General features: G+C 32.9%; 1 protein-coding gene across 5 annotated transcripts in view; it reads left to right on the top strand.

Moving 5' to 3' along the window:
- LOC127724169 (uncharacterized) overlaps positions 1–27,448 on the top strand; it is a 483,200-nt gene that overhangs the window by 442,032 nt on the left and 13,720 nt on the right. For 2 of the 5 annotated variants that reach the window (XM_052231056.1, XM_052231057.1), the window contains exons 2-3: positions 9,783–9,936; positions 22,160–22,266. The gene's annotated coding sequence lies outside the window, so the exon portion shown is untranslated. Of the gene's footprint in view, positions 1–1,369; positions 1,513–9,782; positions 9,937–22,159; positions 22,267–27,448 lie in introns of those variants that run through there. The other 3 variants (XM_052231055.1, XM_052231058.1, XM_052231059.1) reach the window with 3 other exon arrangements.

Genomic DNA, 27,448 nt, shown 5'->3' with positions numbered 1-27,448 from the left:
CATTGAAGTCTTTAAACAACACGACAACGTTCAAAATAAGGTAAATCTTTGAGAAATTCAAATTAAGTCAGCATATATATTGTACGTAGATAATATGATTAAAAAACAAATGCACAACTATGATTAACAACTGCGATAAATATTTAAAACACACTATTTCATTTTTTGTCTCGCCTTGACGGAGTCAAAAAGCGAGACATAGGTATGCTGTTTCCGGCGTCGGCGGCGGCGGCGTCGTCAACAATGTATTAGTTTGTGATTAGGTCTAGTTTATGGCGAACCACAAGTGGTAGGTCAATCATATTTGGTATGCAGTTGTATTAGGATTGGTACATCTCATTTCCATGGAGATTATTTGGCCATGCCCCCTCAGTCATGGTCTATTGACTTTGAAACTTTTGCTTATTTTACATGTATTAGTTTGTGATTAGGTCAGTTTATGGGGAACCACTAGTGGTAGGTCAATGATATTTGGTATGCAGTTGTATAAGCATTGGCATATCTTATTTCCATGGAGATTATTTGGCTCCCTTAGTCATGGTCTATTGACTTTGAGAATTTTGCTAAGTTAACATGTATTAGTTTGTGATTAGGTCAGTTCAAGGGGAACTATTTAGGGTAGGCAAATGTTAATTGGTATTCAGTTGTATAAGCATTAGCACATCTCATTACCGTGGAGAATATTTGGCCCCGCCCCCTCAGTCATTGTCTATCGACTTAGAAACTTTTGCTTAGTTTACATGTATTAGTTTGTGATTAGATCAGTTTAAGATGAACTGCTAATGTTAAGTAAACGATATTTGGTATGCAAATTTATTGGCATTTGCAAATATCGTTTCCATGGATATTATATAGCCTCACCCCCTCTTCATGGTTTATTGACTTTGAAACTTTTACATAGTTTATAAGTTAATGTTTGTGTTTAGGTTTGTTTAAAGGGAACGACTTATAATAATTCAATGGTATTTGGTATGCAGTTGTATTAGCTTTGGCACATCTCATTTACATGGAAATTATTTAGCCATGTACCTCAGTCATGGTTCATTGACTTTGAATATTTGCATAACTTATGAAACATGTTAAAGTATTGCTATTTTAATTTCAACATTTGCATAATCAAAATTACAAAAGGATGAGACATATTTCTGTGATAACAGTTTATCTACAAATTCTGATATGAAGTAACATATGTTGAATTGCAATATTCATAAATAAATGATTGATCTATAAAAAATTTCTGACGGATTTTTCTTATTCTTCGCTTATCTGCCTCATTAAATTATTGTCATTTGGGTATTTTTGTATGGATAATGTAATTAAACATTTTGCTATACTTCACAGAATCCATATTGGATGTTTACACCTTTTATTTATTACATTATCAATATAATACATGTTTTTATAATGTACTTGAATTATAACTTTAAGCTCACTGATAAAAATGCTCAGTATAAAAGATAACTTGTATAACCAGTGGAACATATTTCACAGACAAGGAACTTATTTCACCAGGTAAGGAACAAATCTCACAAACCTGGAACTTAGTTGTTTCATAAGCAATTCTTAATATACCACATCTCCTTGTGTTTACATAGAGGAAATTAGTCTGTAATTTTTATGACCACACATATAGGTTATCCAGTATAAATAAGTATATCTGAGCCGTTGCCTACAAGTCTAGTGTCGGAACAAACTTTTGGTTTTACTCCAGTATATATATAGTCCTTTATTTCTAGTTTTTATGAACTCGTTCAATTATAACATAACTGTGTTTTAAAGTTATTATTCAAAGTCTCTTTTAAATAAAACAACTTTTTATACTATTCAAAATTGAGAATGGAAATGGGGAATGCATGTGTCAAAGTGACATCAACCCGACCACAGAGCAGAAAACAGCCGAAGGCCACCAATGGGTCTTCGACACAGCGAGAAAATCCCGCACCCGGAGGCGTGCTTCAGCTGGCTCCCAAACAGACACCAAGTGATGGATACAATTGTGGCTTATATTGTTTAATTAATTTTTTAGAGCAAAAGATTAATTGATTGTTGGTTGCTTAACGTCCAGTGGCAAACATTTCATGCATATTCAGGACGACAAAACTTTTCAGAAAAAGATTATGAAGTACTAGGTATAACAAATGTTAAAATTTTCTCATCATTGACCTTTCAATACAATTTTGTTTATGATATGATCTTTCGTTGTCTTTCTATGGTTATGAAGTCATAAAGTATGTTCTATATATTCTAAGTTAGCATATCTGTACAGTTTGTCATTTTGACTTTTTTTTATTTTGACATGGCGTTGTCAGTTTGTCTTTGAATAATAAGTTTGAATATCACTTTGGAAATGTAATTCCGCCTTTTTACAAAAATCATGAGATTCAAATTTGATAAGATGAAAGATTATATTTTAGACTAATACGTATGCACATCTGTACAATTTAATGAGATTCTTGATCGGGGGTAGACAATTCCTCTATCTAACAGAACAAGTATCGATTTGCATATTTGTAAAATTTAATGTCAGTGGTACACACAGTGGCGGATGGGGCGGGAGGGGGGGCGGATTTTGGACCCCCTTTTGTTAATAAGGACATACGGTTGGATCCCCTCCCTTTATCCTTGGTTGGGAACCCCCATTTAAAAAGACTGGATCTGCCACGTGCACTGTACACAGATTTAGTCCGCATTGTTTTCCGGGCAGAATAGACCACCACTGTTACTAATTTTTATAGTTGTAAATATTTACGCTAAATTTTGTTAATAAAGATAGGAACAGTTACAATTGTGTGGTCATAGATTTCGTAAATTTGTTTTCTGAATCCATATAGCAAGTGGCATGACATCATAATGGTGAATCGGGGAAATCACAGAAAGCTTATGGAAATGTTAGATTTTTTTTGATATATGACAATAGCGCAAAAAGTATCAAATATGTTTTAATAGAGAAAAAAAAAATGACTGTAGCTGTAATAACTATATTTTTATTTGTTTTTAATTGTGTCGCTCTTTGATGACCACTTATGAAACCTGCATTTTCGTCTTTCATTCTTACGTACGTCTAGAAATTTACAGAACTCAAATTATGTATCTGAATAAAAGGAGTTGTCGGTTTTATTTACGTCAATTATATAGCAAACAAACCAAAAACAAAAACAAAAACCAAGAGACATCCAGAGAGCAAAGTGGATTTTTCGGCTTGCAGTACAAACTAAGCATAAGTATAAAGAACAGTTATATTATAACTATACCACGTCAAAAGTTCTCTCGTTCATTTCATTCCATAGTAGAGTGAAATGACTAACTTTCATTTGACCTTTAAAGAGGCAGAATTAGTTGACACAAATGTTATGCCTTTTTGCATGGCTGATTGTATATATTTATGTTGAACATGTTAAATTCAAGGCGATCTTGTAGCGAACGCACAACCCTATACTGTGTTTGGTTTTTCTACGATATCTAGTTAAGAAAAAACTTTATTATCGGAGGGGTGAAACGAGGGAGAAAATAATATGTATTAGATACACATTAAGGGCGTTAGCCCGAATGAGCGCGTATTACTTACACCAAGATAAATTGAATATTGTCAATGCAGAATGACAAATTCAATAATTTAGGACAGGGACTTTCAATACTAACGGATTCCCTGTTAAGGAGGAGATCTTTTAACAATTTGACAATATGCTATTGAAATGCATGAAAAATGCAGGGTATCAAATTTTATTTATCGACATCTTTGTGTAAAAAAAGATACAATTTTGCTAGATAAATAGAAAACAATAACACATTTCCTTGCATAATCTTATCTAAAATTATTGAAAATTATCATAATTTATGGGTATTGTTTTAACATGATACACCAAAGCCGAATTTTGTATGTTTGCATTACACACTTGCACTGTTTGGATTAACGTATCAATTAGAAGGTAGGTTAGAAAATCACAAAAAAAGAATTAAAGGACAAAACGCCATTATATGGTTTTCCGGATAATGTTTTTTTTTTGGCAAATATTAAAAAAAAAATCTTAAACTTTTACATATACATAACATTTTAGGTAAACACCTAGAGTTACATATATACCAGCATACATTTTTGATAGGAAAAAAATGCTATCAAAGATACTTCAGAAATGCCTAGCTCCATGCCTAAGAAATATACATCTTTTTTATTGTTCACATTTATTTAACCTCCATTCAACAATGGGGAGGAACATTTGCCTCAGCTGTGAAATGAATTGATTTAAAACGACTTTTAACATATTTACTTCTGTCTTGTCAATATCTTAGCATAGAATATGATCAGAATATGGTCTGTGTATAAAACAAGTATACCGCTGTAATAAAAGCACTAGACAATTTATACATGTAAATATATGCTACTTCCAACAGAATTTTGTTTTGTTTTTAGTTTTTAATTATTTTTTTTTCATTATCGTTTATTTTTTAACCACTAAATTTGCGGTTTTGTGATATGTTCGTGCAGTTTTAACAATGTCGTCAATAGTGTTCAGAAAGAAGCTATTATAAAATGTGTCAGAACCTTAAATTACACATACATGAACGGAGGTGTACATATGATGTAATTGTGAAATAGCCATTGTAATTGCCAAGTTTTTGATAGTTTAAGGATCATTTTTGATTAGTGGCACGTGCCATCGAATTCAATCTTTATTGACAGAAAATATTAAATAACGAATACATTTATTACTATTATAGGAAGAAAAAAACGAAGAAGAATTATTTGCTATAGTGCAACTTGAATAAACAAATAAATACATAATTATTTTATATTAAATAAAATTGTTATTAAAATGAAAGAAAGGATTAACGCATTTACAAGGATATATACTCGATGCTGAACTTAAATTAGGTTGTATTGTTTTAACGAAAACTTCTATGAGGATCTGGAGGGGGTCCTTTATTTCTGTATTCTTTAATTTTTTATGCCGATTTTCTCTATTCTTTAAACTTTTTGTCTATTATTATCAATTCTTTATATTCAAGCACCTTATTATTCTCTATTCTTTATTTTTTTTATCCATTTTCTCTATTCTTTATATTTATTGCCACTCATTCTCTATTCTGTAACCTCCTCCCCGCCCCCTCCCATCAACATCTTCTTCTTTCCGATGGTATGTTATTTATAGTTTTATTGTCTCGTCACGGTCTAAGTGCAGTTTTCAGAATATTAACTGCACTCGGAGACATGGTTCCCCTGATGCGGCCTTGGTGACTACGCATCACTACGAAATAAAAGCAAAAAAAAAAAAAAAAAGACGGTTTTGTCCAAATATAAAAAGAATAACACGTACGGGGAATGATTACTAAATGCCACGAAGTAATTATTAAGTTTTAGAGGAAAGTATCGAAAGATAACGAAATTAAGGATATAAATTATCTGACATAAAACATATTTGTATTTACGTTGATCGTTCCCGATGAAGTTAAATCCAGAAACGTGCTTCAGACGCATGAAATTTATAAGGTGTTTTCACTCTTTTGATAATGTTATGTTTAAAATTTTCAATTACTTCTTTTCAAAGAATAAGTAGATAAATACATAAATTAACATCAGAAAATAAAAAATAAAATAAAATCATAAACAGTTATAGGCGAATAAGTTATTTCCTCAACAAAACAAAATCACTAATCTCTTAAAAAAAGACCAACAGAAATAAAAAGTCAACCAATGATTTTATGTTTAATTATTAAAAATATACGTTTTTCATTCTAGCATTTATATTGTAATTTTTTTATAATTAAAATGTATCATCCACATGAAGGGGCGTAACTCCTAATATCATACTGACACACTAAACGGATCTTAACCCGATCTGAAAATTTTGAACATTACTTTTTATGTTTGGTCTGAATTCATCTAAAACCGTCTTAACATATCTTGTTTAACAGCTAGAGCCTTCTGTCTTGTTTATCTTGACATGAATGAACGGACTGAACACGACATATCTGAACAGCGTCTGAAAGTCTTAAAAAGTCTTAACGTTTTTCCCTAGCGGTAAATTCAGTTGATTCAGACTTGATCAGACCAAAATGACCGTTTCAGACTGAAATCTTGCTACTAGTGATATATATATTGTACCATGGAAAATAAATGTTTTGCCCGTCTATGATATTTGTAAAAAATGGGACGATGTTAAGGGAGACAACCCTAATCATGTATCCATAGATAGATTAATTGATTGTTGGTGTTTAACGCCCCCTTTCTGTATATTGTGGTGGCCTTCTTTTATTGGAGGAGGAACCGGAGTGCCCGGAGAGAACCATCGCCCATCGGAACATGATATACACAAGGATTTGGATATCGAAATGAAATTTGAAGAATAAATAAAATTGAGAATTGAAATGGGGAATGTGTCAAAGATACAACAACCCGACTAAAGAGTAGAAAACAGCCCAAGGTCACCAATGGGTTTTCAACACAGCGAGAAAATCCCGCACCCGGAGGCGGGCTTCAGCTAGCCCCCAAACAAAAATGTGCACTATTTCATTAAAAATGGACGTCACACTAAACTCCGAAATATATAAATAAACTAGAATTTAAAAGAACATTCAAGACTAACAAAGGCCAGAGGCTCCTGACTTTGGACAGGTGCAAAAATGCGACGGGCTTAAACATGTATAGTGAGATCTCAACCCTCCCCTATACCTCTAGCCAATGTAGAATAAACAAATACACAGCAATACGCACAGTAAAACTCAGCTTAAAAGAAGTCCGAGTCCTATGTCAGAATATGTAACAGTCGAAACTAAGCAAAATGACAATGATACATAAGTTAACAAAGGACTACTAGCAGTTACTGACATGCCAGTTCCAGCTCAAGATTATGATCTTCATCATATGAAAATCAAACACAATCCCTCCAGTTAGGCGTTAAGTATAATACCATCATAATATATATGAGAAGAACATAACCCGTATCATGCCAACAACTGGTTTTAGAATAAATGTGTTTATTTTCGAAATATGCCATCTTTACTGACCTGACAACAGTATCGTAACTATATCCCTTCTGAATAAGTCTGTTTAGAGATTTGGTTAGCTTTTGTGGTGAATGACGACATTTTTGTGCTTTGTATAGAATATTGCGTCCCATAAAAGATTGGACGCGAAATACCTGAACGTATAAGATGTCTGCATGTTGATTTATATTTACGAATGATGTCCTTGTACCAATGATAAAATTTAGTAAATGTTTTGACTAGTTTGTGAAGTCGAAAACCCTGGTGTAATAATTTTTCAGTAATACAGAGATTTCTTTCGTCAAAATCAAATACGTTGTTACATACACGAGCGAATCGAACAAGTTGAGATATATATAAACACCTTAAGATGGTTAAAAGGGAACGTCACCATCTAAAAATGGATAATTAACAACAGGAAAAGAAAAATCATCTTTTTTATCGTAAATTTTGGTATTAAGCTTCCCGTTAAAGATATAGACATCAAGATCCAGGAAAGGGCAGTGTTCATTGTTAGTATTCGCTTTATTTAAAGTCAGTTCAGCAGGATAAATCTAGTTAGTGTATATACTGCAGTCGTCATTATTGAGAGCCAATATATCATCCGAAAATCTCAAAGTGCTGTTAAATGTTTGTATCAGATGTTGTTTCGATGGGTCTTTGCTGATTTTAGTCATAAATTGTAACTCATAACAATACAGAAACAGGTCCGCAATAAGTGGTGCACAGTTAGTCCTCATTGGAATTTCGATTACTTGAAGATATACGGAATCTCTTTAGCGAACAAAATGGTTAACTAGTAAAAATTCAAGTGCAGTTATCATATCAAAGCAGGTCCAATTGACATAGTTCTATTTTTTTTTTTTTTTTGTTAATGAAAAATGACCTAAAAGAGTTTGAACATATATATTTACATTCTGACTTTTTAAAGGCCCATTTAATTAGGTGTGTGAATGTTTTCTTAATGAGATAATGAAGCAAAGTGGTATATAGGGTAGAAAAATCAAAACTTTGAACAGATTCAAAATCACCAATATAAGCATGCAATTTATCAAGTACTTCCAACGAGTTTTTGACACTCCAAAAGTAATTAATTCCACTATTTTCAAATGCCTTATTCAAATAAAGGCAACAGTAGTATATTGCTGTTCAATAGTCATAAATCGATTTAACTGAAACAAATCCGGGTCACAAACCAAAACCGAGGGAAACACATCAACTTTAAGAGAAAAACACCGAAACAACGTAAACAATTTATTACCAGGTTTTTGTTGTACCAAGTTGCTAGTAAGTAGAATAGACAGTTTAGTAAAGGAACAATGGCTTGAAGACAAAATAAATATATAGTAATAAGTTGTTATTTGTTTTGTGCAGCTTCGGAAGACAGTACATAGTTGGAAATTTCATTGTATTTGGTTCTGCTGGTAAAGAGGTACCTAAAGGTGTATGTTTGTTACATATATCAGTTCCCGAAAATGGAGTCAATTGGAATGTTGGTGAATTCGTGATTTCCTTTTGCAGAACCTCAATGTAAATTTCACGTCAAACAATAATAATATTATTGGCAGCCTTATAAGCCGGGACAAAAGCAAATTCATTGGCGAGTTCTTTTAGCTTATGTTTGATACGAGAAATAGGGCTATTATGGTTGTTGTTATAGGAGTAAAATGTTCTTTAAAATGTTTAATACGAATATCAACTATGTTCATTACTGAATTAAAAAAAGAATCTAAGGATTTTTTTGTCAGCTTTTTCTCGTTTTATCAATTTCGTGCAGTAAGTACGGAGTGAGTCGTTAATGATGTTACGACACTCATTCCAATTAATAATTGACGGGGCCGATATTTAGGTCCTTTACTGAGGAATGATTTCAACTCTCGGTCATGGACGATGTTAATGTCTCCTTTTATAACATGGGAACTGGGGCCATAAATGTATTCGGAATTACTGCAATTGTATGACGTAGGTGTATTGTCACTGATATTAACATCTTTACACACTTCGCTGTAATTAAGCACATATTTCCGGGTAGTTTTTTTGTATAAACATAACAAATAAGAGGAAACTCAGTTTTATCAAAATAGCCAGGAACTTGTTTTTTAGCGGAATGATCATCAAAACTACAGTTGTATACATCTTTACATCTAAGTACCTAGTATGATAATTTTCAATGATTGGGGGATTTACTTTAAAAGGTGAATACAAAATGCACTTGATACTTAACGCATTATTTTTTTCTGTTTGCTAGTGAACAACCTACACAATCTAAACTTATCTCACTTTTAGTTTGAGCCTTGCTTTTTCCTGAAAATCCGGCAAATCGTCGTTCCTTCAGTATTATGAATACGAAAAAAAGTCCTCAATCGGGTATAGACAAATGAAGAAGCATTTACCCGAAACGAAGAAGGTATACTATTGACCCAATGTTGACTATGTTGGATGAAAATTTGGACTGTATTTCGTAAAAACTTCTGTCTCCTTTGCAAAACACCTACAAGAAAAATATGGAAGTTGACAGTTATTACTTAAAGAAGCAATTTTTATTTCTTTTTCAACACTAGAAAAAGTTTATATTTACAACTTCATGCAAAGGGAAAATGATTCATCAATGTATACAATAACCATGACCTGTATAACGTCTGAATAGTATTTATGCACAAAAATATCATAGTTACGGGTATTAGTAACGTATTTGAATGAAATACAGATCTTGTGTACTGCCGCAATTTGATTATAATACAGATCTTGTTTATGTATTGTAACCAGATTTTTAAGTACTGTAGTACGGTATCTCGTTTTAGGTAGGCAAGTCCAGATATTTAGCACCGCTACCTATAGGGCTACTCAATACAACAGCCAATCATTGTCCCTGTGTTCATGAAGTCTTTTGACAGCACAATAGACTCTTAATAAAATAATTACAAAGTCATTATCTGTACAAATTCTCAACTTAAGGTAAGTTACGAGTTATGATGTAAGTATAAATTAAAAAATAAGATGTGGTGTGATTTCCAATGAGACAACTCTCCACCAGAGACCAAATGACATAGAAGTTTACAACCATAGGTCACCGTACGGCCTTCAACAATGAAGGTTCCTTTTTGACTGCCAAATGAAATATCCTCTGTTTCAGAGAATTTGTTGATGATTTTATGGTGTTGTGTGATGAATCTTATTAATTCTGTTAATCGAACTTTATTTATGTGTGGGTGTTTTTATCTGAAATATGCAAAAGCTAACCATTTTTAGCAATATGGTAAGCCTATATTATTTTTACAAACTACTTTCACTGGTTGAAATAGAAGCAAAAAGGTTGTATAAAAAGGTGTAAACTACCGATCTCAATGGGCCTCTTTATTTTCATTTTTATATTTTTGAGCTGTTGAAATTTTACAGTGTTTAGAAAATTTTGATTTAAAAACATATCTTTGTGTTATCGTTTATAAATGTTGACGAATAATACAAAAGTGGTCAACATATTTGTTGAAAGAGCTGTTTCTCTGTGACAAAATACATCTTTTATTACATTTGATGCTCTGTTCGTATCTGATAATAGAAGTCCTGTATGCATGATATGTCAACACTTTTTTTTATGCATGTCAAATTATTTTAGACTTCTTAAGTCTGTTCAGCAGAAGCATTAATTGCCATTCATTCAGAATTGGGTTTTGGTATAATTGCCAATGAGACAACTATCCACCAGAGATCAATTGAAGTGGATATAATCAATTTTAGACATTCAACAATGAGAAAAAAACCCATACCTTATAGTCGGCTATGAAAAAATGTGAAACAGTTCAAACGATAAAACTAACGGAATAATTGATGTGTTCCGTTGATTGATAACGTTTGATTTTGTCAGTTTTTATGGACTTCCCCCTTTTTGTATTTACCTTGGAGTTCGGTATTTTTGTTATACTTTTTTTTTTATAAAAAAAACAATTTACGAAAAACAAATACATCAGACCAACGACAACCACTGAACTACAGGCTCCTGACTTGGGACACGCACATAAAGAATGTGGCGGGGTTAAATATGTTTGTTAGCAATTATAAAAATCCTGTTCATTTTTATGTGAAAAGTTGGATAACTCTTGTTTGTATTCAACTGTGGGTCTCCAGTTTTTCAAATGAGATATATTTTAGGTATATTGCGTTAATAATGTACTCGTACTCTGAACAACAAAATTATTACATTTAAATTTAACTGTCTACGTTGTTTTATTTAACGCCATTTTGTCCCAGGTTAGAGTTGGCTTATTGACACTCTTACTACATCTTTTTTTTTTTTTTTTTTTTTTTAAGGGGCCTCGTTGGCCAATCTTAATTGACTAGGATTGTCAGTTTTCCTATCGAAGGTCGGTGGTTTTCTCCGGGCACTCCGGCTCCCTCCACCAATAAAAACTGGCCGCCACGAAATAGCCCAAAAGCGGTGCTTAAAAGTGGCGTTAAAACACCAAGAATCAATCAAATCAATCTTTTTTTTATTAATACCTGTAACGTCTATGTTATATAGACACCTACGGTAAATATTGTATTTATATTGTGTCATATATCAAACTTATTCGTTCTGTTTATGTTTACTTGTTTTTGTTTTAATGTCTTTTTGATCGAGTTAAGCCATTTCAATTGATATCTTATAGTGTGTATTTGAATGTAATGTTTCACTACTGTCTCAGGTTAGGGTGAAGGTTGGCGCCTGATAAAACCTTTTAAACCCGCTGCATTTTTATGCACCTGTCCTAAGTCAGGAGCCTGTTATTCAGTGGTTGTCGTTTGTTGGTGTGGTTTATAGGTGTTTCTCGTTTCTCGTTTTTTATATAGTTTAGACCGTTGGTTTTCCTGTTTGAATTGTTTTACACTAGTCATTTTGGGGCCCCTTATAGCTTGCTGTTCGGTGTGAGCCAAGGCTCCGTGTTGAAGGCCGTACTTTGACCTATAATTGTTAACTTTTTATATATTATGACTTGGATGGAGAGTTGTCTCATTGGCACTCGAACCACATCTTCTTATTCATATTATCATAATAATTGGACAAAAATGGCTGCTTACATTGAAAAAAAAGGTTCTGAGTACAGACAAACCTGCCCAGCTGGAAAAAATGTAAAGTCTACGTCAACTAGTTATATGACAATTAAATGCATTCTGTGTTTCAGAAAGACAAAATATTGTTTTTTATTATGATAGGCATTTTTTTCCGTTCTTTCCAAAGGTGTAAAAAATAAACCAAGTTTAGAAAAAATCTTTGATATTATGCCCGCCCACCTCAGGAAACAATTGTTATGTATTGTCTTTATTGATATGGATAATAGTGTAACTGAGTGGAAAGTATAAATGTGATTCAGGTGTTTATTTAATCACTAAACGGCCGATCAATATCCAAAAAAGATTTTATTTTTCTGAAAAAACAAAATACATTTTACTTCATAGATCTAGTGTATGCTATACATTAAAAAAATTCCAACTGCACATGTTTGTCTATATATACTCTGAGTAATTTTTGAGGTGTAAACACAGCCATTATTGTGCAATTGTTATGATAACCCTTTATAAGTTATATTTTAATTAAAACTGATTGCTTTATCCCGAATTTACTCAGACTTGGAATATGATGTCAATAGCTTAATATATAGAAAAAACTCTTGACTATATATATTAATTACATATTTAAGTATATGGACGACGCTATGTTTCTATTTCTATATGCCTTTTGTTAAAATATACTTTTTCACTTTTTTGGTCTTTTGGAAAATGTTGTTTGTGCTGTATTTAGACCCCTCTATCAAGAAATTTGTTTTGCATGCACACGTACAAAAATTGCGGTTTTTATCCAACGCAATCATAGGTTTGAACGTTGTTTTCAATTTAGACTTGTTTATATTTTTTTCGTTTGGGCTTGTATTATATTTTCCTTCGGTTTCATATGATCCGTTCATCCTATTTCTAATATTTCGACTCTTCAAAATTCAAGAGTCTAGTATCCTAAATTGAGGTAAATTATATGGCCTTCCAAATACCGTTTCGATACCCAACATCACTGAAGAGACATTAATTGTCGAAATCCGGATATGGTGTACTAATTTTTGCACCTTTTGTTTGCGGTATACAATCTTTTCCGCAAGTTTATTGTTTTCTGTTTGGTATTTAATTAATAACTTCTGTAACATCTTGTGATCCGTTTATTTGGCAATCGCCAATGGCAGTCAGCAGGGTTTAAGAACATCTGTTGTTCGACCTGTTGGTCATATGCGTTTTGTTAAAATATACTTTTTCACTTTTTTGGTCTTTTGGAAAATGTTGTTTGTGATGTATTTAGACCCCTCTATCAAGAAATTTGTTTTGCATGCACACGTATAAAAACAACGTTCAAACCTATGATTGCGTTGGATAAAAACCGCAATTTATATACGTGTGCATGCAAAACAAATTTCTTGTTAGAGGGGTCTAAATACAGCACAAACAACATTTTCCAAAAGACCAAAAAAGTGAAAAGGTATATTTTAACAAAATGCATTTGACTAACAGGTCGAACAACAAATGTTCTTAAACCCTTCTGACTGCCATTGGCGATCGCCAAATAAACGGATCACCGATGTAATAAATGGATCTTAATTATAAATTTAATACTAAACAGTAATATATATATTATGACGGTCAATATTGAAAATCTTGCAAAATACAATGTAAAATACACAGAAAGAACAATGAAGTCCATTTTCATAATACACTATTTACATATGTTTTAAATAAATTAAGGACTTTTAGTCAGTCAGTACCTTATATATGGACAAGGTGTGAGCCAAGGCTCCGTGTTGAAGACCGTACTTTGACCTATAATGGTTTACTTTTTTTAAATTGTGACTTGGATGGAGAGTTGTCTCATTGGCACTCATACCACATCTTCTTATATCTATGTTAGATTTTCGTCCTCGGTAAATTTAATCTGACCAGTACCATATATAACGTATCGACCTCGTCAAAAGTCCATTATTGATAAATATCCTTTGAATCACATGATCTTAATAACCAATGAACAAAGAAGAATACTACAACATATGGAATATAAATTGATATTTAAAAAGAAGATGTGGATATACTTCAATGAGATAGCAACCCAGCAGCAAACACAGAAAAACATAAAAATCATGTAAGAGTCAATGTACAGTCGTCAACAATAGAATAGACAGGCGCCTATATAGAATATACATATAGAACGAGAAAATTAACGGCCTGATTTATGTACAAAATAATGAACAAAAAACAAATAGGTTACACAACAAAAATACAAATATGGTTAAAAATCGGTTTATAAGAAGTCTAAGTCCGATGTACGAATATGTAACAGAATAAACTAAGCAACATGACAATGATAAACATAAAGTAACAAAATAAAGGACTACTAGCAGTTACTGACATGCCAGCTGCAGACCTCAATTTAACTGATTGAAAGATTATGTCTTTATCATATGAAAATCAACCAAAATCCCTCCCGTTAGGGGTTAAGTATCAAGCCATCATAAATTATACGAAAAGAACATTTCCCGTATCATGACAATAACTGGTTTTAGAATAAATGTGTTTATTTCCAATGCAAGGATAGAATGTTAAGCTCTAAATCAATTGTGAAGTATACATTTAAAGTATATTGTTGTGTTTGTATCATTGAAGTTAGCATTTACATCTAGAGATTCGAAGGGTAGTCTGATCCTTTCTGTCTTAATAAGGAGGAATTGAAATACGGTATCAATATCAATAAATTATAAATATAGAAGATGTTTTATCTTTTATCATACTAGCATGGGCTCACATGCATATGACAATGAATTTGTGTAAGTCCCGGTAAATAGTAATGATGTTTGATGGGGTTATTTTTCTTTTTTGATTTTTATACATCCTTCATTTACAGAAAAGCGTCAGAGCAAATATAAAAATAGCCTTCCAAGAAGCCATAATTATGTGGATTAATCTTTGTGTGAAATGTTTTCAATTATGACCCCAAATGGGCGAATTCAGGCCGGAGGCACATCAAAACACCCGGCGAAGAAGACATATCAAATTTTAGCATACTACACATTAAAAAAAGTTCGCCTTTCTCCGAGCGGCAAAGTTTTAGGATCTTCATAACTTATGTTTGCTAGTGTCCGCTTTGGCTGGCGGGATGTATAAATACACTACCACGTCAGGTTGGAATGAGAACGTTAAATCCTATGTCTTTTTGAGGGTGAGTGTCATGTTGCAAGACCTCTATGAGAGGTCCTTATGTGGCCTGTATCAAGGCGAAATGTCTGTCCCTATCAAGCATTAATTTTATCATTTTCTAGTAGCAGTACACATTTCACTCCCTTCGTCCCGATGACCTACCCTTTGAAAAGGTATATATTATTTATTTGTTTTTATTCTGACTATCAATCAACTACAGTCAAACTCAAATCAGCGGTCACCTGTCTAACGGTCACCTATTTGTTGCACAAAATCTTCATTTCAACTTTTAACAACGGTCATTTTAATGTTTTTAGCTACCGAAATAATCATGCCGAAAAATGTATGTGTTCAGTATCGAAGTCAAAATGAAAATTGGAACCCGTTTGCAACCGAGATTCTGCAATAGGAGGTGAATACGTGAATTCTTCGTGTTCCACTCCTTTCTGTTTCCAATGAAAACCGTATCTCCGACTTATTTTCCAACGAGTATTAATCATGTTAATATATATTTTGAATGTTTTCTTCCCGTTACAGCGCCAGAATTCGCCATTTTTTTTTTATTTCACTGACGCAAGAACTATAACTCTACCAATTGAAAAGACAAAAATAATTTTCCCCGATCCCGACCATAGGAGATCTCGGATTCAAATTTTTTTTTCGGAACCTCATTTCAAAGGTCACCTCTCTTGAGCGGTTACTTTAGATACTTCCCAAAAGTGACAGATTAATGCAGGATTGCTGTACAATCGAGCAATCGATGTTCTAATAAAGTATTTGTATACAGAGTTAATTCACTAAGTACTGTGATTATGATAACCATATGACAATATGAAATCAATACGTTATAAATTTTATGCGTCCGAAGCGCTTTTCTGGATTTACCTTCATCAGGAACGCTCAAAGTGAATATTTGAAAGCCAATGGTGTATAAAGAAGAAACATTTGCAAATATTTAACGGAAATTGATGTGGGTTAAATGTTTATGAGACCATAACATATCCGTATCCGGTAAAAAATCCATGACGTCACACCACCCTCTTCTGTTTAAAGATCTCTTTCGCTACTGATTATTACAGACGTTTTGCGACTATTCTTTATTATTTATTCGTTTATTCCTTTCTATCGGAATAAGCAAATCAGAAATTGGCACACCGAACAGTTCAAATACGCAATATCTTCTTTCATTTTTTTGGGTCCTTTTTATGCTTATTTTGTCAAGACGGACAGGTGATAATAGTAAGCAAATAAAATGTTAAACTTACAATATTCATGAGTAACACGACGGGTGCAATATGTGGAGCAAGATTTGCCAGCCATTTAAGAGCTACTGAGATTACCCCGTTTTTTGGTGGGGTTCGTGTTGCTCAATCTTTAGTTTGCTATGTTGTGTTTTGTGTACTGTTGTTTGTCTTTTCATCGTTTTTTGTTTTTTGCCATGGCATTGTCAGTTTGTTTTCGTCTTATGTGTTTGAATATCCATTTGGTACCTTTTGCCTCTCTTTTTCAAGGAGACTAAACAAAAATTCTAGGGCAGTGAAAAAATAAATGATATGATATCCGTACAACCGATGTTTCTGCAATAACCTTCATCAGGTATGCCCGTGACCATCAGATTAGAAAACCAAAAATATAAAATGTTCCAGAACATAAACCCAAACGGACCTAGACAGAACAGCCAATCGCCTTATGTCAATCTTGATAATATATTTCAGGCGAACGATGTTAGTTCCTATGACCTTTAGTTTGTCAAGGGAACGAAATAACCCTGAAATTTAAAACAAAACTTTTGCCTTTTTATTTAATACTCTATATTGTCAAAGGGATGTCGGTCTTTATCTATCTTGATGTATCTATCAGCACTAAAATAAGAAACTGTATGTATTATTAAAAGTTTATTGCATATTTAACGAATGTTTCCTCATTTATCATTCCTATAATTTCTATATGTCCTCCTGTTTGAAAGGCATTTTTCTTCAAAGCATATTATAACATTTATATGCTATCTGAAAAAATAAACTGAATACGAATTTGCTCCAGGTGTACGCTGATGGACTAGTCTTTCCGGTTTGCCTTGATACCATGAACCATATCCCGAATCGATCACACCCACAGAAGCATATATCCTACAATCTCTTGTTTCTCCTGGAAACGATAAGTATACCTCTTCTGCGCTTAATCTTTGAGTGGCACATTCACGGACGGTACCATAAAGATAATGGTAGTGTGTGCTGCATTTGCCTTGATATGTTGTTGTAACACCATTTATGATTGTATTTTCAACTATAGTATTAATTGGTTGTCTCGATTGATCAATACTAGCGACTACTATATTTCTATCGTACATTCCATATTTAACATAGCCATCACAGACGTGATTGGAATAATATTGGTTTGCCGATATTGGTTTGTAAACTATTACCAACCAATCACGCCAGTCAAATTTTTGAACTAGAAAATCGTAAAGCTTTTCTGAAAAGATTTGATTGCTGAGACTACTTCTTCTTGGATAGTTTCTTGAAAATGAAGCAATATCGTTCTCATATATGTGCTTGTAATTAGATTTTATTACTTCATTTATGTTTTTCATTTTCTCGGTAACGTTATAAAGACGACTTTCCCACTGTTTTTTTGTATACAAGTAATCTGCATCGCCAAACTTAAGTTTTCTATACGCAAGCTCATTATTAAGTCCCAAAACGAGTAATTTCAACATTCCAAGCATAAATACTTGCATTTGAGGTCGGTTATATTGTAACGAGGTCATCGCAGTTTGTAAAATGTCATCAGATAGTCTAAGACCTTTATTCATTCCCATGATACCATGATATAGATCTAATGCACAATTTATGCAGGTATTCTCAAATGAATGTATAAAATAACTTTTCTCACTATCCCTAATAGTCAATGGACCTTCATAAATATTCTTGAAAAGTGTAGAAACCGTAGTTATGTCTCTTTCGGTCTTGCTAAACTGGTTTGAAACCCGGGTCCAATTAAGTTGCCTCTTAATGTCTAGCAACTCATTGTCAATGACATCAAAACGCCTATTCATTTCAGTGTACAGTTGTTTAATGGCTAACAGCTCATGCGATTCGTTGTTACCAAGAAAAGAAAATATAAGACTAACAAACTTTATCGTTGTTGATATAAATGATAATGCTTTTGTGGCCGCGGATCCCAAAAATCCCGAGAACGCCAATGGTTTCATTGCAGTAGTTAAGTCATCAGGAAATTTCAAACCTTCTTTTATCTGATTCAATTGGTCATTATTTACAGTGTCTGCGGAATCAAGTGTGAATAAAGTCAGTAGCAGAAGAGGCAGGAACAATTTGAGACCCATTATCCTCCTTTAAAAGAATTTTAAATATATGAAATACATGTGGCAATTTTTATTGTTTATTTGAAGTTGTTGCTCGTTTTATCGCAGTTATGGCCTGCATGACAATGATTTTTCATATAATTTATCAACATAGTAAATGGAAGAATGTGTCCATGGGACACAGATGATGCCTCCGCTCGCATAAAACGTTATAAATGGACATTACTAGGGAACTGTAAAAGTGACGCCACCCAAATTCGAACTTGATATGTGTTTATTAATAATAAGCATAGTGTATAAGTTTCATTTCATAACATTGTGATGAGGCAAACTAAAGTTAGAGAACGGAAACCAATTTTGGGACGTACGGGCGGACAAGGGTAAAGCTGAATGCCCCCTCCGCTACGGCGGGGGCATAATGATGAAGGGTATTAAGATGATAAGAGGTCCCAAATAAATGTCAGACCATTTACAGATATTTAATGATATTTGTTCATTTCAAGACAGTAGTTTCTCACTAGGCATACCTCGTTCCGACTTTTCTTTATTGTGCAACTAGAACTGTTTCAAGCTTATACGATTTCAAGTACTAGTATTTATAATTCATTTACGTGAATATTTGCGAAACTGAATTCAAATTAAGACAAACAAAAATATGGACATTTCAGATTTCTTTTATATTTTTCAATTTATTTTTTTTATTTGCATAGGAGACTCCGGTATGATAACCATAAAAATAAGAGGATGTGGTATGATTACCAATAGACATTTACGGAAAGTCTCGGTACCGACTGTTGACACCGACTCTGACAGGTAAAACGAAGATGTCGTCTTATTATAAAAAAGTACCAAATAATTAGCTTTTCAAGGTAAAATTTGCAAATAACAGTAAAACAAGATTTTACACAACGATTTATTTAATCAAATAATGTTTGTCTTCTGTTTACAAATCCTGCACAAGTCTCCACAATTTGTCTGAGTTTTTGTCTTGGGTACCCACCACTTTATAATTTCAAAATTGCCATCGCAGCCTTTGAGCGTTCAACTTCTCGACCAAAAAGAATGAAGGATTGATGAATGGATGGTTGGATGTTCAACTTAAAGTGGCAAGCTAAATTCAGGAAAGGAAACATAATTAGAAATGAATATTTGACCTTGCATAGTACAAGACCGACACACCGATTTTTAACGTTCCATTTCAAAAGGTAACTGTCCGCAGTAAAACATGGCAACCAACCCTAACACATTATTCTGAGTCAGGACCGGCCATGCTTCGTGCTTAGTTGGGAAGCAGTTAATATCAATTTTTAAGTATTTGGTTTGATCAGTGGCGGATCTATAATTTCCAGAAACAGGGGCCCGCTACATTTTTTTGGCTCTTAAAGGGGGTGCAAAATTTTGCCAAACATTTCCGTTATTTTGATAAAATTTTCCAGGAAAGGGAACCAGGTCCCTCTGGGCTCCCCCTAATTCAAATCCACATCTGTTGACTCGAACCAAACTTGGCAGAAATTTTACTGGGTTGACACTTTCCTTTTTCAGAATGGTCGACCCAGCTTTTAATTTGTTGGCTCATATTTTCAAGTAATATGATCAGCACTGATTATATGTTCCCGCTTCTCCCACACCACTTGTTAACTTAGGGAGCTACCTTTTAGTTGTTAATTGTGGGCTTTTTTTTTGGGGGGGGGGGGGTGGGGGGTGGCTAAGAAATTTTTTTTTTTATTTTTTATTTTCAACAAATATCGAGTCGGACGTTTTTTCTTACTTGAACTGGTCCTTGATTTGTTATTTGTTACTTTATTGATACATTGGTACTGCCTTTTTATCGAAAATTTCTTCTTCTTAACCCCTTAAGAATCAAGTGCGCCGCTAGATTAACTTTTGAGACGACCCCTGTAATTTTTGCTGTCAGAGTCGGAGTCAACAGTCGGAACCGAGACTTTCCGTAAATCTCTAATGAGATAACTCTCAATCACCGACCAAATTACGTTTAAGTTAGCAACTACATGTCACCATACGGCCTTCAACATTAAGCAAAAAATATACCGCATAGCAAGCTATAAAAGGCTCCGATAAACGTAAAACAATTCAAACATGAAAACAAGCGGACTGATTTAGGTACAAAACAATAAACGAAAAACAAATATAATATATAGCAACAACGACAACCACTGAATTGCTGTTCGTACAGTTCTATTTTATATTGGCAATTCGGTTACAAAATCAATTGTTGCTTTCCTAAAAGGATGTTTAAGGACAGGCATTTTGACTCTAACACAATGAAGTTAACAATATCTGTCTGTCATATTTGTTTTTCGTAAATTGTTTTGTTACTAAATAGGCCGTTAGTTTTCTCTATTGAATTGTTTCATATTTTTTATGTCAGGGCATTTTATAGCCGACTTTACGGTATGGGTTTTTCTCATTGTTGAAGGCCATTGGCTCTATGGGCCTAAGCTCCATTATTTCCCAGGAATGGACGGTTATTTGGACTTTCTCTATAACGTAATGGACACAAACAAAGAATGGAAAAAATATAAAAAAAATTCAAAGTATACAGAAATGAAAAACTAATATCCAGTTTCTCAAAATGTTGCCATGATGTTGTGTGTCTTGCTCCGACGATGACTGTTGGTTGACCTGTAAGCGTCTTTCTTAAAATTGGCATATCATCAACCAATAAGTTCAATCTTTAATTAGTTACTGAAGTTAAGATGTTCGCTACTCTTGTTATGACTTTTGTCAGATATCCGGAATCCTCAAGTTTTATCCATATAGTGCAATTAAAAATGTGCCCGCTAACCCCTACATTTCTTTTCATAATTTTAAAACATATAGTTTGAAAAAGCCATTTTTAAAAATCTTAATAAATCCTTGTTACTTTTTCATACGTTTTGAAAGAAAAAAATTGTCAATCTCTACTGTAGAAAAGTCTTGAGAGAATCATTTCCCGCCAAATTTTCTATTGATTATATCTCAAAAACAAGGACACAGACCTTTCATTTTTCTGCTTTTCAAGTTCTGTTATTTATTTACTATCAATTTATAACAGTCTTCTTATCGTCCTGAACATGCATGAAATATTTGCCACTGGACGTTAAGAAACCAACAATCATTGACATAACAGTCTTTGAATAAATTTTAAAAGCTTGATATTTTACAAAAGAGGAGCGAACATCATTAACAAAGTGATATCCTTAGAACTATATGCAAATTAAAATTACAAAATATGCAATGTGCGTTTGCTATGGTCTTACCTTAACTTTAATTATTTTGGTTCTAAACAAGTGAGGTCTTTAACATATGAAGTATATCAAGAATGTCTTATCTCAGTATTTAAAGTTCGCGGGATCAATTCACGTGGTAATAAGGATGTAGACACAACAACTGTTTGTTCCAGTGGAATTAGACGGAAAACTCTTATCTTATTTGCGTAAATGTTCTTGTACCCGGAAGTCTATTTAAACAAGTAATACGTCATGTTTTTAAAAAGTATCCCAAATTCAGTTATGTTATTCAAAACTCTGTGTGATGAACATTGTTAAAGACTTATGTTGCCCTTTTAGTTGTTGTCTTATTGACGAACATCTGTGTTATATTTTAATTATGCCATCTGTACCGTATACGATGCATAGTTTTGTATTCAAATTTTAGGAACAGCATACATATTCAAGGGTCGGGGAGAGGTTCAAAGAATAGATAATATGTGGAGGGAGAAAAAAGAATAAAAAAGTGGTGCGTTGAAGGGTTGGCTTGAGTAGGTAAGAAATAATGGAATGCAAAATTATGAAGAATAAAAAACAATGGCAAAAAAGTAAAACATATTGTAGTGAAGGCCATCCTATACAGATTATCATATTCAAACCAATGGGTATCAATATCACACATAATCTTATCCTACAGATGTAAAGACCTGGGTCAATTAATTTGAAATGTCAATTAGTAAAATTACGACAGCATTACCAAACATCAATTGAATTAAAGTTACAATTACAATATTTTGTCTTAATAAGTAATAAATTAAAATATCTGAGTTATTAATCAAATTATAAAATTACTTTTCATCTTGTGATTAGAATGTTACAACACTATAGCATGATAATATTGACACCATGCAGTATAAAATAATGAGATTTGGTATGATTGCCAATGAAACAACTATACATGAGAGTTCAAATGAAGTGGATGTAAGCAATTATAGGCAACCGTACGGCCTTCAACAATGAGAAAAATCCATACCGTAAAGTCGGTTATAAAAGGCACCGCCTTAAAAATGTGAAATAATTCCATTGAGAAAACTAACGACATAATTCATAACAAAACAATTTACAAAAAATAAATATGACAGACATGGACCAATGACAACCACTGAACTACAGTCTCATGGCTTGAGATATGCACATGAAGAATGTGGTGGGGTTAAACATATTTGCTGGCGCCAAACACTCCCAATAACCTGGGATACATGTATTGGTGTAACAATACAACATAATAACACATTAAGTAGCAGTGTTAGCTAACCTAAGGCTTTCGGGCTACATGTACAAATGTATGCCGAGTTGCCAGATTTGTTAAAGCTTTTTATTTAATTGTTTTTCAATATTCTGCAATTGCTTATTTGTTCTGGTCTTCTAGCCCAAGTCCGTCGTACTAAATCGGGCAGATCAGTTATTCGTTTCCTTACCATTGCGTTTGATCATCGTAGCCCATCGTCGTCGTAAACTTTTTTAAAGATCTTCTCTTAAATTACTGAACCAATTTTTACCAAACTTGACATGAATGATTCTTATGGTATCTAGTATAGTTTGTGGTTTTTATCCCGTTCAATCAACAAGCATGGTCGCCATGTCTAAAAATAGAACCTAGGTGTTAAACGCAGTTTTTGGCTTATAACTCAAAAACTAAAGCAGTTCGAGCAAAACTGACGGGGAAAATGGTCAGCAGATGAAAATATTTGCTGGAAATTTTCGGACGAATCGGACACCCCAATTTGGAGTTATTGCGCCTGAAATAGTTATTTTTATGAAATTTCTCAGTTTTTTTGGCTATTATCTTGAAAACTACTAGATGAATAGAAATTTTAAACAGAAAAAAAAATGTTCAGCAAATTAAGATCTACCAATAAGTTGAAGAACAGAAGTCGTCAAAAGTTTTCAATTAAACCCTTAAAGGAGTTATTACCCAAAAAATCATTTTTTTTTTTTTTTCATTTTTTAAATTTGTGTGCAGAATATCTGATAGATAAAGAAAAACTTCAAACAGCAAAACTTTGAAGCAAAGTTAGACCTACAAATAAGTCATACATGACCAAAATCGTCGACTGATCCCGTATAGGAGTTTTTGGAAATTGAAATATGATTTTTAACCATTTTGTTTTGTATTAGGCGAATTGATGTCCACCACCACCCACCCACCAAAAAAAACAAAACAACAACAACAACAAAAAACACAAAAACACAAGACGCAATTATCTAACAAACTACATTATAATTATAACCTTTATCAATTAGACTATTCAGTCAAAAGGAAGTTTAATTTCCTATCATTTTAACTTGCACTATACATAATGTTCATATCATATGCACATGTTTTAAATTTTTTATTTCAGTTGAAAAATATATTCAACAAAATTAACGCAAAATGCACAAAAACTGTTGATGTGAGAAGCAAAAGTAAAACCAAAGGCTTGCATCTATATGCTGATATTGAACTGTCAATTATCGAATATAAAACAAACGAAATATATATCGAAAAAGGTCGCCTGAGATTGCGAAACGTTGTTCCAATAACTCCGACCATCAATCGTGGAATTGACGGCAGACTTCATCCAATGCATAGTGTCGTTTCATATATATAGATTCTACCACTGTATCGAGTGTGATACGATATTTATCCACTCGAGACAGCTAAATTTTCAAATTTAAAACGCGAGGCATGCCGAGCGTTTTAAATATTTAAAATTTAACTGTCGAGAGTGGATAAATATCGTATTGCACAAGATTTGATGGTGGAATCTGTTTCTCTAATGATTATGAAACGAAATGCAGACAAATTCAATCTTTCATTTCGAATGATCTGCAAAAAGATGTGTTCTTTCTATGTGACGTCATCAGGCATGGTCGCCTTTTTTCATGACGTCACAATAGTAAATTCAGAGGAAAGCAAGAAAATTTGACGTCATAATCAAATTTTGACCAATGAAGAACTGAGATCAAACGAACCACACGTTGATTAAATAAAAATAATCAACAGGTCAGGAAAAGGATAAATCGTGAAAGAATAAGAGAAAACATTTTATCATGACGTTATTTTTATATGTAGTTTAGCGTATATGAAAAAGAGAGTATGTAAGCATCGTGTGCCATTCATCCGCAAAATGAGGATTTTTTTAAAAACAAAATTGATATGTTACATATGTATATTTTCAAATTCACATTCAAAAATGTGGGAAAAATCATTAAAATTTGAATATTGGCAATCACTTTAAATGGGACAAAGTTAACCAGCTTCTAGAAAATAGTCAAAATTTTCGTTTGTTCATATTATTATCGATTACATTTTCTACGGAATAACTGATCATGTTCAATAAACATACATTTGTTATGCGAGTTCCTGCACTTATCATGAATAATGATATATTTTGAATCACAATCATGACGAAAAGGGTTACATAACGTTTTTCCTGTGTCTATATGATTGTTGATTAAACACGAACCGCGATTGACACACCAGTTGTATACAGCCATGTTACAATTTCCTTTTTTGCTTTAAAAATATTGTTTAACTGTTGGCTAATGCAACCGAGAAGACATATAACGGCTTTTGTTTCTCCTTCCCAAGCACCACCGTTCCGGAGTAATTGATTATGTTGTGTTACATCTTTGTTGTAATATTGCATCATTTTATTAACCATCCACCCATTTGATCCGAAAGTTCCCTCATCTTTCGATAAAAACAATTTACTTGATTTACTATTATTTCGCATATATTCAAATGGATTTCTCCAGAAATAAACATTGGAAATGTCTGCTAAAAAACATATTTGTATCTTTTTGACCTCAAAAATCTCCGATATTGAATAAATCTAGAGTCGTTTATAGTGTAATCAGTTGGTACATCAGTTTTCATAAATTTAATCAAAGGTGTTTCATATTTTCAAATAACCCTTTATGGTAATGCGTCATGCATGATAACCGTTTTCAGTTTATGATAGAAAACAGTTGTATAAAAGTTTTTGATGTAACTAAAATTTGGACGAATAAAAATAATCCTCTGTGGGTCTTTCTGAGATAAAAAGAAAGTTGCCAGAATTACATCTCCGTCAGTTGCATTTTCACTGTTCACCAAAATTGGTTGTGTCATGTGATTAGGTATCAAATGTTTCTTAGTAAACTGATGTACACTATAGTAGATGCTTACCAACTCTGCGTTTGTCCTATAATAAACACTGCTATCGCTTTTGTTGTTCTCAAGTTGTACATACATGCTCCTTTTAGGCTCTGTATTTAATCTGAATTTCTTAAAGGAAGTGGTTGCAATTAACAAATATAATACACAAACTCCGGTTAAAATCATTGCAGTAAAACTATGTTTCATTGTGTTAAACATAGCAAATAAATGTGCTTGTATTTGTTTACACCATTCAACCGATTCGGAATAAGCAAAACTGGTGTTTCGCAAATAACCAAAGCCAAAAAATATATCCCTACAAAAAACTGTTGTTAGTAGTAGAAATAAATAATAAGTTATAATTTCAATCTTTTCGTCATACACACCTTATGTTGTTACTACTGGATCAGTTAAAATCAGGATTGTCTTCTAACTTAAAAAAAAAAAGAAGTTTTTTCTAAGGTTAGCAAGTGTTAGGTAAATATATATTGATTTATAAACTAACAATTGTGGACACAGATCAGTGTGGATAGTATTTCTTTAAAATTAGTTTTAGTATGATGCACAATGTTTTACTTATTTTATGTATGATGGTGCCTTCTAACTTAAAAAAAATATCGGTCAATATAAATTTGAACATGTCCATAAATAACGTATTGACCTCGTAAAAAGTTGTTAATAATTGTGCACGACACTGTACGTAGTGTGGACACAGATCAGTGCGGATAGTATTTTGAATAAGTTAGGTAAGACTTCATCAAGTGTATGGTGTTGTATTCCCAGTACCTTCTGCCGGCCATCTTTAATTTAGCGGCCATAGTGGATTTTTTCCCGTGGCTCCATATTTGAATTCTGTCTGTCCCCCTTAATCTTTCCCTCTGACATGTTTCATACTTTCACCATAAAGTGATCAAATGTTCTAATATCCGCTGGACTAGAAGGTAAATAGGCCATTTCAGAAACTAAAGGTATGGGTATTTCAATTGTTCGTACCCCGAAATTTAAATAACGTCACGTCATTGGTTGAATAATGAATTTCCATTGTTTATGACGTTTTTAACCAATCACAACGTTTTTGTGTATTCTTTTGAAAATATTACCCAAAATGCATTAGATTATGAAGTGGCTAAATCTCAGATATTTTCTGTCAGTTATGACATTGATAATTATTCTTGATTTGATTTCTCTTATTTGTTTGCCACTTAATTTTCTCGATTTCAACCAATGTTTTTTTTGATTGAAATTGTAATGCAGTCAACCGAGACTTTTTGCCCTATCCATGTGTGATCCTGTCAAATTATCCAAACATATATTTTTAAGTCTAAAACGTTATTATGTAAATTTGTGTATTGTTTCTGTATTAACAGTGGGATTTTCGGGTAAATTACGCATTTTTTTTTTAGATTTCTTTGCAGAAATAGTTTATAATTTGTTGATACTACCACCAAGCTGTAATAAGAGCGGTTCCTTTGCATTTATTCTGTTATATGAATATAGAGATATTTTTGTGTCATAAATTGATACACATTTCATTTTCATTTAACATCTTGAATC

Source organism: Mytilus californianus, unplaced genomic scaffold, assembly GCF_021869535.1.
Source record: "Mytilus californianus isolate M0D057914Y unplaced genomic scaffold, xbMytCali1.0.p SCAF_14, whole genome shotgun sequence".
Classification (NCBI taxonomy): Eukaryota; Metazoa; Mollusca; class Bivalvia; order Mytilida; family Mytilidae; genus Mytilus; species Mytilus californianus.
This window is presented reverse-complemented; position numbering and strand designations above follow the sequence as displayed.